This window comes from Lissotriton vulgaris, chromosome 2_2, assembly GCF_964263255.1.
Source record: "Lissotriton vulgaris chromosome 2_2, aLisVul1.2, whole genome shotgun sequence".
NCBI lineage: Eukaryota > Metazoa > Chordata > Amphibia > Caudata > Salamandridae > Lissotriton > Lissotriton vulgaris.
In genome coordinates this window covers 260705601-260718284 of record NC_141688.1, presented here as the reverse complement: position 1 = coordinate 260718284, position 12684 = coordinate 260705601, and positions in this window count along the sequence as shown.

Below are 12684 nucleotides of genomic sequence, written 5' to 3'. Positions count from 1 at the left end.
CGTCCCATCGAAACCTTTCGATGTAATGTGTGAGCCAGACAAGGGTGCCCTTGGAATCAGTCGTTTCGATAACACACTACGTGTCGCCCCAGTGTCTACCAAAAATGGAGACTCTGTACCCAGGACCTTAGCGGTGACGTAAGGACCTTGCTGGTCAACACAGAGCTCGACTGGATCCCTCCCTTGCCCCTGGCAGTCCTATGCAAAGTCGGGGGTATTTTCACCTTCGGACAGCTGATATTGGTTCTGCAGAGGACGGTCAAATGTGTTCAATCTCCCTGATCTGTCATTGTTGGTGTCGTTAGTGTGCCCTCGTCCTTGTATTCTATTTCTCGGTCCTCCTGCCACATCCCTGGAGTCCCTATTTCTATTCATCTCTAGCAGAACCGGACACTGGGATTTCCAATGGCCGAACCCTTTGCAGAAGGCGCATTGGTCATTGCTAATGTCTCTACGTCCAGTGTGGGGTGTTGGGGTGTGATCTTTAGGAGGTAGATTTCTGGGGGTGGTCGATTGGTAGTTCCCCCTGTTGGGTTCCCGTCCGACTGCTATACCTTGTATCTGGGCTATCATCACTCTTTCTTTCAGATCTTTCTTCTTTTTCTCGGATGCCCTATCATTCTCATTCTTCTGGTGCTCGTAATACTGAGCCATCTGAAGGATAGCTGCGGGTTTGGAGGCCCCCCAACTACTCTCACTCGTCTGTAACTTTTGGGAGACCTCTTGTGATAGACCCTTTACGTAATTTTGCACAAACAGGTGTTGTCCGGTTGCGGTGGTCATGTCTTGGCCACTGTAGTCGGAGAACACTGTCTCGAATCGGGAGAAGTATTCTGATACATCTTCCTGGGGTTTCTGTCGACAGGCCGTGACTATCGACCAGTCTACCTTTCTTTCTGGGATCAGCGTCTTTAACTTCTGAACTAGTTTGTCTGGAAGTTCTAGTATGTCCTTTACTGGTTTCCTTCCTGGCTCTCGCTGTCTATCTAGTTTACCGAGTTGGTCCCAGGTATGTCCAAACAGATCCGTGTGGTCAGCCTTCCGGATTTGCTTCCACACGTCAGCTGGCAGGCATAACCCGAAGAACAAGTCAATGTCCGCTAAAGTCATTATCGTCGAACCCAAGGCTGTGCCTAATTCGGTATAAAATGCTGTCGGGTTCTTTCTTAAATCGGGCAGAGTTTGTTTAAAGGTTAGGATATCTTGTCGGTCCCATGGTTGGTAAACCCAATTGTACACAACTCTCCCTTTTGCATCTGCATCGTTAATATCATCGCTTGTTCCCTGGCCACGTGGTGGGATCCAATAAGGGGCCGCCTCTCTGATGGGCATCATAGTATTGGCTACTTCTACTGAGGTCGTTTCAGGGACTGTAACCTTGGTTTCTGGTTTTTGCTCCATGAGGTGGCGAAGACCTCAAGCATCTGCATGAAGAGCTCCGTCGCCTCACATTCAGTCCCATCTCCAACATCAATCTTCCTATACAGCTTTGTTAGTTTAGCGGAGCCCTTACTCTGATACCTATCTTCATATGCATTCAGGGTGTAGTAGCTGAATCGCAAAATGAAATGCCGTCTGTGGCTGTCGGCATGTGAATTATATATGCTCATTGTGTATTCTTCGCTGTCCCTTCGTTCTACTAATGTTTTTGCTATTTTGTCGATCCCATCCCGCTCATCTTTGCTCAACCTATTTGGTCTGGCTGGTGGTTGTTTGCTAGCCTCAGAGTCGTCTGACGATGTTGTTAATGTGGCTGGTGCAGAGGCCGTGACGGCTGGTGCACCAGCACTAAGGTCACTTTCGCTCGCACCCGGGGCTTGCAAACTTTGTTGGCAGGGGGCATATGGAGGGGGCATGTAGATGATTGGGGGACCTAGCAGTAACTCATCGTTCACCCGTTGTTTGGAGGGCACTTCAGGGTAGAGCGCAGAGGGGGTCCTAACAGGACATTGACCTGTCGACCCTGGTTCGTGGTATTGTGTAGCTTTCTTTCTTTCTTTTATTTCTTCTTCTAGTTGCTTAGCGGCTAGGTGGGCTGCCTTTCGTAATTCTTTCCCTATTTTTGCCTCTTCTCTTTTCTTTCGTTGTTCCGTTTCCTTGCGCCACATGCCGATACTGTCGAGCATAGTGGGCGTGGTCTTATTTTTCTGAAGCGCTATTTCTAATGCTTTTATTTTATGATCGTCAAAGGAACCTATCAGTGGCCACTGACTTTCAGGGTTCTTCTTTGTATATTTATGCCATAACTTAGTATAAGCTATAGCGACTAGTCCATGCTTAGTGAACATGTCCTTATTAGGGGTGCCCTCCAGTGGAGCTGGATGGTTCATCTCTAATAAGCGGTCCGGGCTGTACAGGCTACCAACCAGTGGGGAGAAGATAGGCATGACGGGTTACAACGGGGACAAAGGTCTGCACTACCTATCTTATCACGGCGGACAAAGACTAGACAGAATTTTCTATTCTACGTTGTTTGTAGGCCGTGAATACCTCAAAAGAACCAATACCGAACACTTAATGTACGGTCAATCAAACAATCAGTGGGGAGAATAAGTGGGTACGGAAAGTTTGCGTTACCCACCCTTTCTCTACCTGCAAAGAGAGACCTTGTTCTTCCCTGTTTGCGGACAAAGAATCTCCAGACAATAATCCCCGAACGGCAGTTCGGGAAAACAGTGGGGGAGGAAGATAGGCACGACGGATTACAATGGGGACAAAAGTCTGCGTTACCTATCCTTCACTGCTTGCAAAGGGAGAGCCTGTTGTTTTCTCCGTTTGCAGACGGTGAATCTCCAGAGGGTTCAACAAAGCGTAATACTAGTATTATCCAAACAAAACAATTATTCCTCAGTTCGTCGTGTTTACACGACCTTACCCGGACCGCATGGACGGTTTCCTGTCTTCTGAATCCAGCGCCTGATCGTCCTCTCTTCTTCGTGATGTCCGTGGCACTCCTGATGGTTCCCAGTCAGGACCGTAGATCACTCGAGAGAGGTCTGTTCGGAACTAGTGAAGGTCGGATGATCGGCTGTCAGACGAGGGTCAATCGGACACGAGCTCTTCCCGATCGTTGCAGTCGTTCACTCTGTCGTCGGGACCTCTCCCACTGGATCCACGTGTCGCTGATGGGCCCCACGCTTTGGGACGCCAATTGTGGAAAAAGGTAGGGCTATGACCTTTTTCAAGATTTGCCCGGCGCTAACCGCCCTTGTACCATTCAAATTACCAAGCAATGAGGCAGGCGCCGGAGACCAGAAGGCAGGAAACAGAAGTTTTATTCCGACGGAGCAGAACACATCAGATCGGACAACAAGGTATCGTCTCGAGGTGCTCTAACAGCCTCTCTGAGGCCTGGCCTCTTATACACTGGTTTATGGCATGTGACCTTTCTTTATTACAATCATAACATTGTGAAGCAAGGGAAATGACATCCCCATAATCCTCGTGTCAATCCCACCCCCATATACCTTCATAATAGAGGTCCTCAACCTGCTGATAAGAGGAGGGGGTCATCACGCAGCTGAGTGTTTCGCCAAGTCTTAGGATGTGTGCGCCTGATCATATCCCAGGGAATGGGGAGGCCCTGATCAACAGTGTGTCCTTTGAAGAGGGGCGATTCCATACAATGAGGGGCAGTAAATGGTATCTCCCGGCTTAGGCAATGGCCTCGGACCTGTGTGGACAGTCGGACATGGGGTAAGAGGTCATCAAAGGAGTGGTATTCATGCCGCGTGGACAAACCAGCGCGGAGGGAAGGTTTATCAACAGAGGGGCATTCATGGGGGGGAGAGGAGGTGCTGGTCAGGCGCCGGCGTGACTCCCAAGGACAGGGTCATGCAGAAGGGTTACGCTCATGAGGGGGAGGGAGGGGGAGCCAGGGTGCGCGGAGGATGCTTGCTGGGTCAGAGGGGCGTGCCGGCGATCGATCGTGGACAGGGAGACCATGATACCTAAAATGGCTGCTGTGCACGTCGTACGTGGGAGACAAGCTGGCGCAGATGATGTTTAGCTCGCAAACTAAAATTCCACAGCTCTGCTCTGTACTAGGTTAACAGAGTTCTGGCCCGCACACTTCATCTCATTTGAGAAAAACGATCATGCCCAAGTTAACATTTTATCCTTCCCGTTTGTTGATGGCATAGTTTGTCATAATGTGGCATTCAATATCTATGGCCTGGCAGACATTTTACAAATTCCATATCTGTTTCAATTTTCTTTAGGGGATGTGGTCTTGCCTGCAATCTAATCCGATGACTGGGATGTTAATGCTGTTTATTCATTGTTTTCTGATTTAAAATATTATACTATTTTAGATACTGAAGAATTGTGTTTAAATAACACAAACTATGCCTATTTATTCTCTAACGAATATTATGGCCATAATTTTTCACACAAACCAATACTCAGAGGCCGTATTTTGATTATACTCAGTGGAAACAATGCCTGTGCCCGGTACAGTGCAGCCCAGAGACCCAACCTAAAAAATGTATGTATTTTACTGGTAGTAATCTCTCAGACACTGAGTCCCATTTTTATGAATTGAATATGTCAGCCCTCACTAAGTTTATACTGACCCACACTAAACTGGTCTCTTCCTTGTCTTTCATAACTGAGTCTTCCATTAAGGGTTATGATTACTGAAAGAACGTCATAGATATAACATCTATTTGGGGTACCAAATATTGGCAAGTGCAGGGCCTCAAGTCATTGCATGGCGCTTGCTTGATACCATCACAGCTCTTTTTTTTTACCAGACGATGCAGCAGACAACGTGTTTTGGTTTGGCCACAGCTAAAATGTAACTGGTCCCGCCATTCCTTTATAAGCTGCTTATGATTCATGGCATGACTATACAAACTACTCAATTAAGGATTTTACTGTCATGATTCAGAATGGTACACTCAATTTTTCGGATATTGACCCTTCAGGTGGTTGATCTGGTCAGAAGGATCTAGTACATGCCAATCAAGTTTTGTACATACCACGAAAGAGTTTACACAAAGTAGACCTAATCCTCATTTTCACCTACGGTTACCACATATACGGCAGATAATTTATGTCAACAATGGCTGGAACATTCCACATTGTCATCAGTGAAACAACATCTTTTCCTCTTGACAGGTGACATAGATCTAGCTGATTTTCGTTTAGGTCCTAAATCCCCCAAGCAAAATATTTTGTTTATGCAGCATTTTGGATGCTCTCACAGATGAACGTGGCAGCCCGCCTGTGCCAAATTGACCAAGGTAAATTTAGAGAAGTTTCTTGAATAGTCGATAATATCATTAATACACTGTCTTCTCGTATACATACTTTGTATTAGATTGTGTCAAGTCAAGTCAAGTCAAGTCAGAGAATTTATATAGCGCGCTACATACCCAGAGGGTCTCAAGGCGCTTGAGGAGGGGAGGGGAATTACTTGTCAAATATCCACGTTTTAAGTTGCTTTCTGAATTCTAGGTGGTTCTGGGTAAGGCAAAGGTAAGTGGGAAGTGATTTCCAGGTTTTAGCTGCTAGGTAGGAGAAGGATCTACCTCCCATGGTGGTTTTGTTGATGCGAGGTAGAGTGGCAAGGGCTTGGTTGGATGATCGTAACTGGCGGGAGGGGGTGTAGAAGGACAGTCGTGTGTTGAGGCATTCTGGTCCGATTTCGTAGAGTGCTTTGTGTGCGTGGGTTAGGAGCCGGAAAGTGATCCTCTTATTGACGGGAAGCCAGTGGAGGTTTTTCAGGTGGCCAGAGATATGTTCTTTACGCGGGATGTCTAGTATGATCCTGGCTGAGGCGTTTTGGATTCGTTGGAGTTTTTTCGGGAGTTTAGCGGTAGTACCGGCGTAGAGGGTGTTTCCATAGTCCAGTCGGCTCGTGACCAGAGCGTGGGTGACCGTTTTCCTAGTTTCGGTGGGGATCCAACGAAATGTTTTTTTGAGCATGCGAAGAATGTTGAAGCAGGATGAAGAGACGGCGTTGACTTGTCTGTTCATCGAAAGTGAGGAATCCAGGATGACGCCCAGGTTCCGTGCATGGTCTGTCGGGATGGGTGCTTTTCCAAGGGCTTCTGGCCACCAAGAGTCGTCCCATGCTGAGGAGGAGGTACCTAAGATGAGGACTTCTGTTTTATCTGAGTTCAGTTTCAGACGGCTGTGTTTCATCCATTCGGCTACTTCTTTCATTCCTTCGTGAAGGTTAGTTTTGGCGGTGCTGGGGTCATTGGTGAGTGATAGGATCAGTTGAGTGTCATCCGCGTAGGAGATGATGTTGAGGTTGTGTTGGTGGGCGATGGCCGCGAGGGGGCTCATGTAAACGTTGAAAAGGGTGGGGCTGAGTGAAGATCCTTGTGGTACGCCGCAGATGACTTCAGTGGCCTCTGACTTGAATGGTGGAAGGCGGACTCTCTGGGTTCTTCCGGTGAGGAACGAGGTGATCCATTCTAGTGCTTTTCCTTGGATTCCGATGTTTCTGAGGCGTTGTAGAAGGGTGCTATGGCAGACTGTGTCGAAGGCTGCGGAGAGGTCGAGGAGGATGAGGGCGACTGTATCTCCATTGTCCAGTAGAGTTCGAATGTCGTCTGTTGCTGCGATGAGGGCGGTCTCCGTGCTGTGTTTTGCTCGGAAGCTGGACTGTGAGGAGTCGAGGGATTTGTTGGCTTCGAGGAAGGCGGCGAGCTGGTTGTTGACAGCTTTCTCGATGACTTTGGCCGGGAATGGAAGGAGCGAGATGGGGCGGTAGTTTTTGAGTTCGGTGGGGTCCGCTGTGGGTTTTTTCAGAAGGGCGCTGAGTTCAGCGTGTTTCCAGCTTTCCGGGAAGGTGGCGGAGTTGAGGGAGCAGTTGATGACGTCTCGGAGGTGCGGTGCTATGATGGAGTCTGCTTCGTTGAAGATGTGGTGAGGGTTTGGGTCTGTGGGGGATCCTGAGTGGATAGAGTTCATCAGACGGATGGTGTCCTCAGTGGAGATTGGGTTCCAGTCGGTAAGGATGTTCGAGGGGGGTGAGGGTCCAGCAGATGGTTGGGTGGGTTGGTCTCCGGGTTGGTTGTCGAAGCTGTTGTGGATGTCAGCAATTTTGTTGTGGAAGAATGAGGCTAGGGAGTCGCAGAGGGCTTGGGATGGGGTAATGTCGTTAGAGTTGGCCGAGGGATTGGTAAATTCCTTGACGATGTTGAAAAGTTCCTTGCTGTTGTGGGCGTTGTTATCTAGTCGGTCCTTGAAGGCGGTTTTCTTGGCCTTTCGGATCAGTTGGTGGTGTATGCGGGTGGCGTTTTTGAAGGCGTCCTTGGTGCTGGTGGTTGGGTCTTTTTTCCAGGCCTTCTCAAGGGAGCAGCAGAGTTTCTTGGATTTCTTAAGATCATCGTTGAACCAGGAGGCCTTCTTGCTGCCAAGTTTGCTTTGTCGTTTTTTCAATGGTGCTAGGATGTCGGCGCTGTTGGATAGCCATAGGGTGAGGTTGGTGGCGGCTTGGTCGGGGTTTGAGGAGTGGGTTGGGGAGTTTAGAAGAAGCGAAGAGGAGATCTGTTCGGTGGTGATTTTGTTCCATTTTCTTTGTAGAGTTGGTTGGGGGTGGTTGTTGGATTTGGGCTTGTTGTAGGTGAAGTGAACGCAGCTGTGGTCAGTCCAGAGGAGAGCCGTAGTGTGGCTGAAGGAGACAAGATTGCTGGAGGTAAAGATAGGGTCGAGTGTGTGACCTGCGATGTGGGTGGGGGAAGTGACCAGTTGTTTAAGTCCGAGGTTGGCGAGGTTGTCCAAAAGTGTGGTGGAGTTGCGGTTGTTGTTCTTTTCAAGGTGAAAATTGAGGTCTCCCAGAAGGATGTAATCTTAGGAGGGGAGCGCGTGTGGAGTGATGAAGTCTGTGATGTCCTCACTAAATTGTGCGCGGGGTCCTGGAGGTCTGTAAAGGAGGGTGCCTCTGAGTGTGGTCTTGGGGTCGATGTGGATCTGGAAGTGAAGGTGTTCAGAGTTGGCGAGATTGACGTCAGAGCTGGTTGAGATGTTGATGGATTTCTTATGGACGATAGCGATTCCTCCTCCTGTGTGGCCGGTACGGTCCTTGCGTATGATCTTATAATCTTCTGGGATGGCAATGGTGATGTCTGGGGCGGAAGAGGCGTTCATCCATGTTTCTGTTAGGAAGGCGACGTCCGGAGAGATGGTGTCTAGTAGATTCCATAGGTCAATGGCGTGCCTGTGGACCGATCGGGTGTTGAGCAAGATGCATTGTAGGTGGTTGGGGTCAGGAATCTGTGGTGTGGTCGTAGCGGAGGTGTAGTCGGTGCCGATGAATTTGCAGGAGTTGCATGAGAAAGGTCCATGGGTGTGTCCAGGAGCGGCTTGGACGCAGTTGGGGGAGCGGCCGGTGTTAAGGGCTAGGAGGGTGGAGGCATCGTAGGTAATGCGGGAGGGCTGGGCAATGCGGGGACCAGGGGGTCTGGCGCTGGGCGCGGTCCAGGCGCGGACGGGCGTAGACGGGCTTACCTTTGGCGCACCTTCGGCGTGGCCGTAGCGCGTGGACGCTGCGCGTTGGGACATTGGCCATAAATGGTTGTTGGAGGGGGCGGAGCGTGGGAGGGGCAGCAGCTGGGAGGCGGTAGCGGGGAGGAGGGGCGGGCCAGGGAACTGCAACTAACAAAATGGAGGGTGAAAGTGAAAGTGAGGCAGGGGCAGCAAATGGACCAGCAGGACGGTTTACAAACTTCTCAAATAACGAGCTGCCAAGCGAGCTAACACAGCGCTATACAGGGGAACACAATTAAAGAGCACAGCCACAATCTTACAGCTGTTGGTGATCACGCACAGCGCTAGTCAATGTCAGACGCTCGTAGGAAATAAACACAGCGTCAGCACATAAGTACAGCGCTAGTCAGTATTGGAAGCTTATGGGCAAACAAATACAGCGTAAGCACACAGGCACAGCGCTAGTCAATATCGGGCGCTTATGGGCTAAAAATACAGCGTAAGCACAAGAGCACAGCGCTAGTCAATATCGGGCGCTTATGGGCTACAAATACAGCGTAAGCACAAGAGCACAGCGCTAGTCAATATCGGGCGCTTATGGGGAAAAAACACAGCGTCAGTCGCTTTCAGAGTCTTTCACTGCGCAAGTAACGATACCCAATTTCGAGCTGCAGCGCCCACAGTGCGTGAGACCAGCGAGGGAGGGAGGGAGGGAGGGAGCGACCGTTCAGGAACAGGTCCAGAATGAAGTGTCTACTACGTATCAAGGTGTAAATCAGTTACGTTCTGTAATGCAATTTAGGTGAACCTTGCAAACCCTAAAATGTGGAAAAGTACTTTTGGATTATTGAATGCTTTAGCACTGTTTTTACCATTTAACCCCTTCCATGCTCATGACGAGCTCAGCTCGTCATGAGGCACAGTGGAGCTGTGCTGATGACGAGCTGAGCTCGTCATGAAACTATGTAAATCTGAAGTCTTCAGCACCGGAGGGGAAAATGTGCAGCAGCGATGTGGTTAATGTGACAGATAAACAGAAATTGATGTCAATGAAACATATAGAATGCTACATATTGAGAAATTAGAACAGTTACCATTTTCTGTGGCACAAACTGATGCAGCTGTGTGGTTAATACATGGGGTTATTTAATTGCCTATCTTACTCTTTCAGTTCACGGTCTGCATAAAACACAATCCTGTTGATAGATATGAAGCAGTCTGTAGTAAATATAGCCACGAATTATGGTCATTACATTTCACATTTCTGTGTCATACAGCCGATAAGGAGGTTTTTCATACAGGGGAGGAGTGTGTTTCTATGGTGGAACACTTCCTAGTCTGTAAGCAAGTCAAACGTTACGGTGCTTGCAACGTTTCAGCCTCTAATTTAGCTTGTTTTTCAAAAGGGACTCCAGTCCCAGCCATTATTCCCACTCTGACTTTGTTTCCTAAAGGTAGTTATCTTATTGTGAATAACCACAGCTGCTGTGGCTTACAGGCAGGTATCCTGTATATAGTAACAGTTTCACAAAGTGTTACTTGTTGCAGCGTTGTCCTCTTCTGCCCCTGCATTGGACTGTAGAAAGCGTGCTGTTAGAACAGGGGGTCACTAGTTGGCAATGGTGTACACCTTTGACCAAATAGGCATCCTTGCTTCTAAGTCAGGGAAAAGGGATTACACTATTGGATAACCCCTGCTCACCCCATTGGTAGCTTGGCTTGAGCAGACTGGCTTATCTCAGAGGCAGTGTGGTAGGCATTTGTGAACACACACAGTAATACAGTGAAAACACTACAGATGGACACAAGACAGGTTTTATTAAAATAAGTATTTTTACATAGACTTAACACAAGACCACAAACGACAAAAAAACACAATACTATACTTCAAATAGAGTTCAAGTTGATGATAAATTCAACATAGTTCTTTGCATTCCTTGGATGCGTAATGAAAAACAAACAAAAGGCACGCAGAGTGGGAGATGCGTTGGTTTCTTGCTTCGGGGGAGACGGTGCATCGTGCCACAATGCTTGCGCAGAGCAGAGGATGCGTCTAGGTCTTTACCAGAGAGGAGGTGCTGCTTGTATTCTATACTGCGGCCCGGTTATAATGCAGCAAGATGACGCCTCGATGTGATAATATAGTGCGATGTGATAAGATGGCGCCCTTAATGCGACAACTTGAAGACGATGCATGAATGCCTGGCGGCCGAGCAGCGAACTCTGTAACTTTGCAGCCGCGACAGGCCCTGCGACACGCTACTCCGGTGACATGACAGCAACCCTTGTGGTGGCGACACTCTTCTTGGGTGATGCGGCGGTGACCTCTGCAGCGGCAACACGCTTCTCCAGCGATGCGACGGCAACAGCTGCGTCTACGACACACTTCTTCTCGATGCGTCGCGTTTCCAGCTCCCAATAACACTCAGGCTTTTGCAGACATATTTCCCAGCATGGAAATTCAGAGAGGAGCTGGTGGTGAAGTATTTTGTCCCTAAGACTTCAGCAGGAGGCAAGCACAAGCACAAGCCCTTGGAGTAGTGTTCTGCAAGATGATGAACGTTCTTTAAAAGTTCCTTCTCCTTTCCTTGGCAATAAAGAAACCCCTGCAGGCCAACCCAGTAACAGCATACTGGCAGGGCGGCAGTCCAAACTCCTGCAGCTTTCTTAGTTCTTCTCCTTGGCAAAGGTTTGTCTTGTTGTACCAGAAATGCCTAAAGTCTTGGGGTCTTTGTCCCCATATTTATACTACAAAATCCTTTGTCCTCTGAAGGCAGAGGTGCCTTTGCCTTGCCCAAACCAGTTATGGTCAGTCCTGGAGCACTTTGTTGACAAGATTCCTTCTTTCCTTTCACAGTATAGGCCAGAGACATCAGACACACTACAGGAGGTGGAGCCAGCATTGTGGAGGGAAGGCACATCCCTATTCAGGTCCCAGGTGCAAGTCCTCCCACCCTTCTACATGCAGATCTCTCTATTCAGCCATATGCTGACTCACCCTGTCTCCTGGAATCCCCCAGCCCCTGTCACTCAAACTCCAGACAAAGAAAACACAGCCTAGCAGAGGCAGGCTTAGATAGTTAGGAAAGAAAATACCTACTTTTCTAAAAGTGGTATTTTCAAACATAGAATGTTAAAACCAACTCTCCTAAAAGATGTATTTTATCATTCTAAGTTCAGGCATACTAAACTCGAATTTCTACCATGTTCCCTCAGTCAGTTAGGATTATAAGCTGTTATACTCAAACTGCACCTTCTGGGCTTTGGGGAACAGGTAGCCTTGCAATAGTGAAAAACGAAAATGGCTGTAATTCACTATTAGGACATGCCACACACATCAGGGCTTGTCACATTTTTACAATTTGGATCTTTGATTGCTATTTGGCTTCTGAGCAACGTGCTTTGGCCCTGCTTATCTTGGACTTCTGTTTGCCTAGGAGCTACAGACCTGGCCAAGGAGTAGGTGTCACGAGGCCCCGGGGGGCATTGTCGTCTACACTAAGGGGCCGATTAGGATGGCGGACGGACTTTGTCCGTCCGCCATCCCGTCGTAGGAAGGGACCGTCGGCCACAGGGGCGGATGTCCCGTGCGACAAATTAGGATGCACCCGCCACAGTGGTGGGTGCATCCCGCATTTTTAACATTGCGGCGGGTGGTGCTGCAACGGGCCCCCAAAGCAAAGACCATATGTCTTTCCATGGCATCAATGCTGCTGTGGAATTGCATAGGACCGCCGGCATCTTAATATGGTTCGCGAAGGCGACCGGCGGAAAAGCAGCGGACGGTCTTGCCGTCCGCCGCGGACTCCCCCGCCATCCTAATGTGGCGGGGGATCATTTCTGTGAGGATGGCGGGCGGATTGCCCCCGCCGGGCTAGCGGGGGCAATCCGTCTGTCATCCTAATCGGCCCCTAAGTTAGTACGAGCTCTGCAGACATTATGTGGCTTTACGCACATTGCAACATAGCTTCAGTCTGCAGTGTGCCTTCTCTGCCTGTTTCCAAAATTTGGTCTGAACATTGTGAGCAAGGTTGATAAACAAAGCCCCTTGTTATTCTGTTCTAGTCAGGCCTTAGCACCTAGACAAAACATACTGATGCAGGTCTTATTGAAACAACATAGTTTGGTCTTGGGAGGGATACACAAATATGTAGCACATACTTGGAGAGGGACTTTTCCAGGGAGAAGAGTGAGACAGCACCTATGATGCAGATTTACCATCTAAAGGCTAAGTTATGG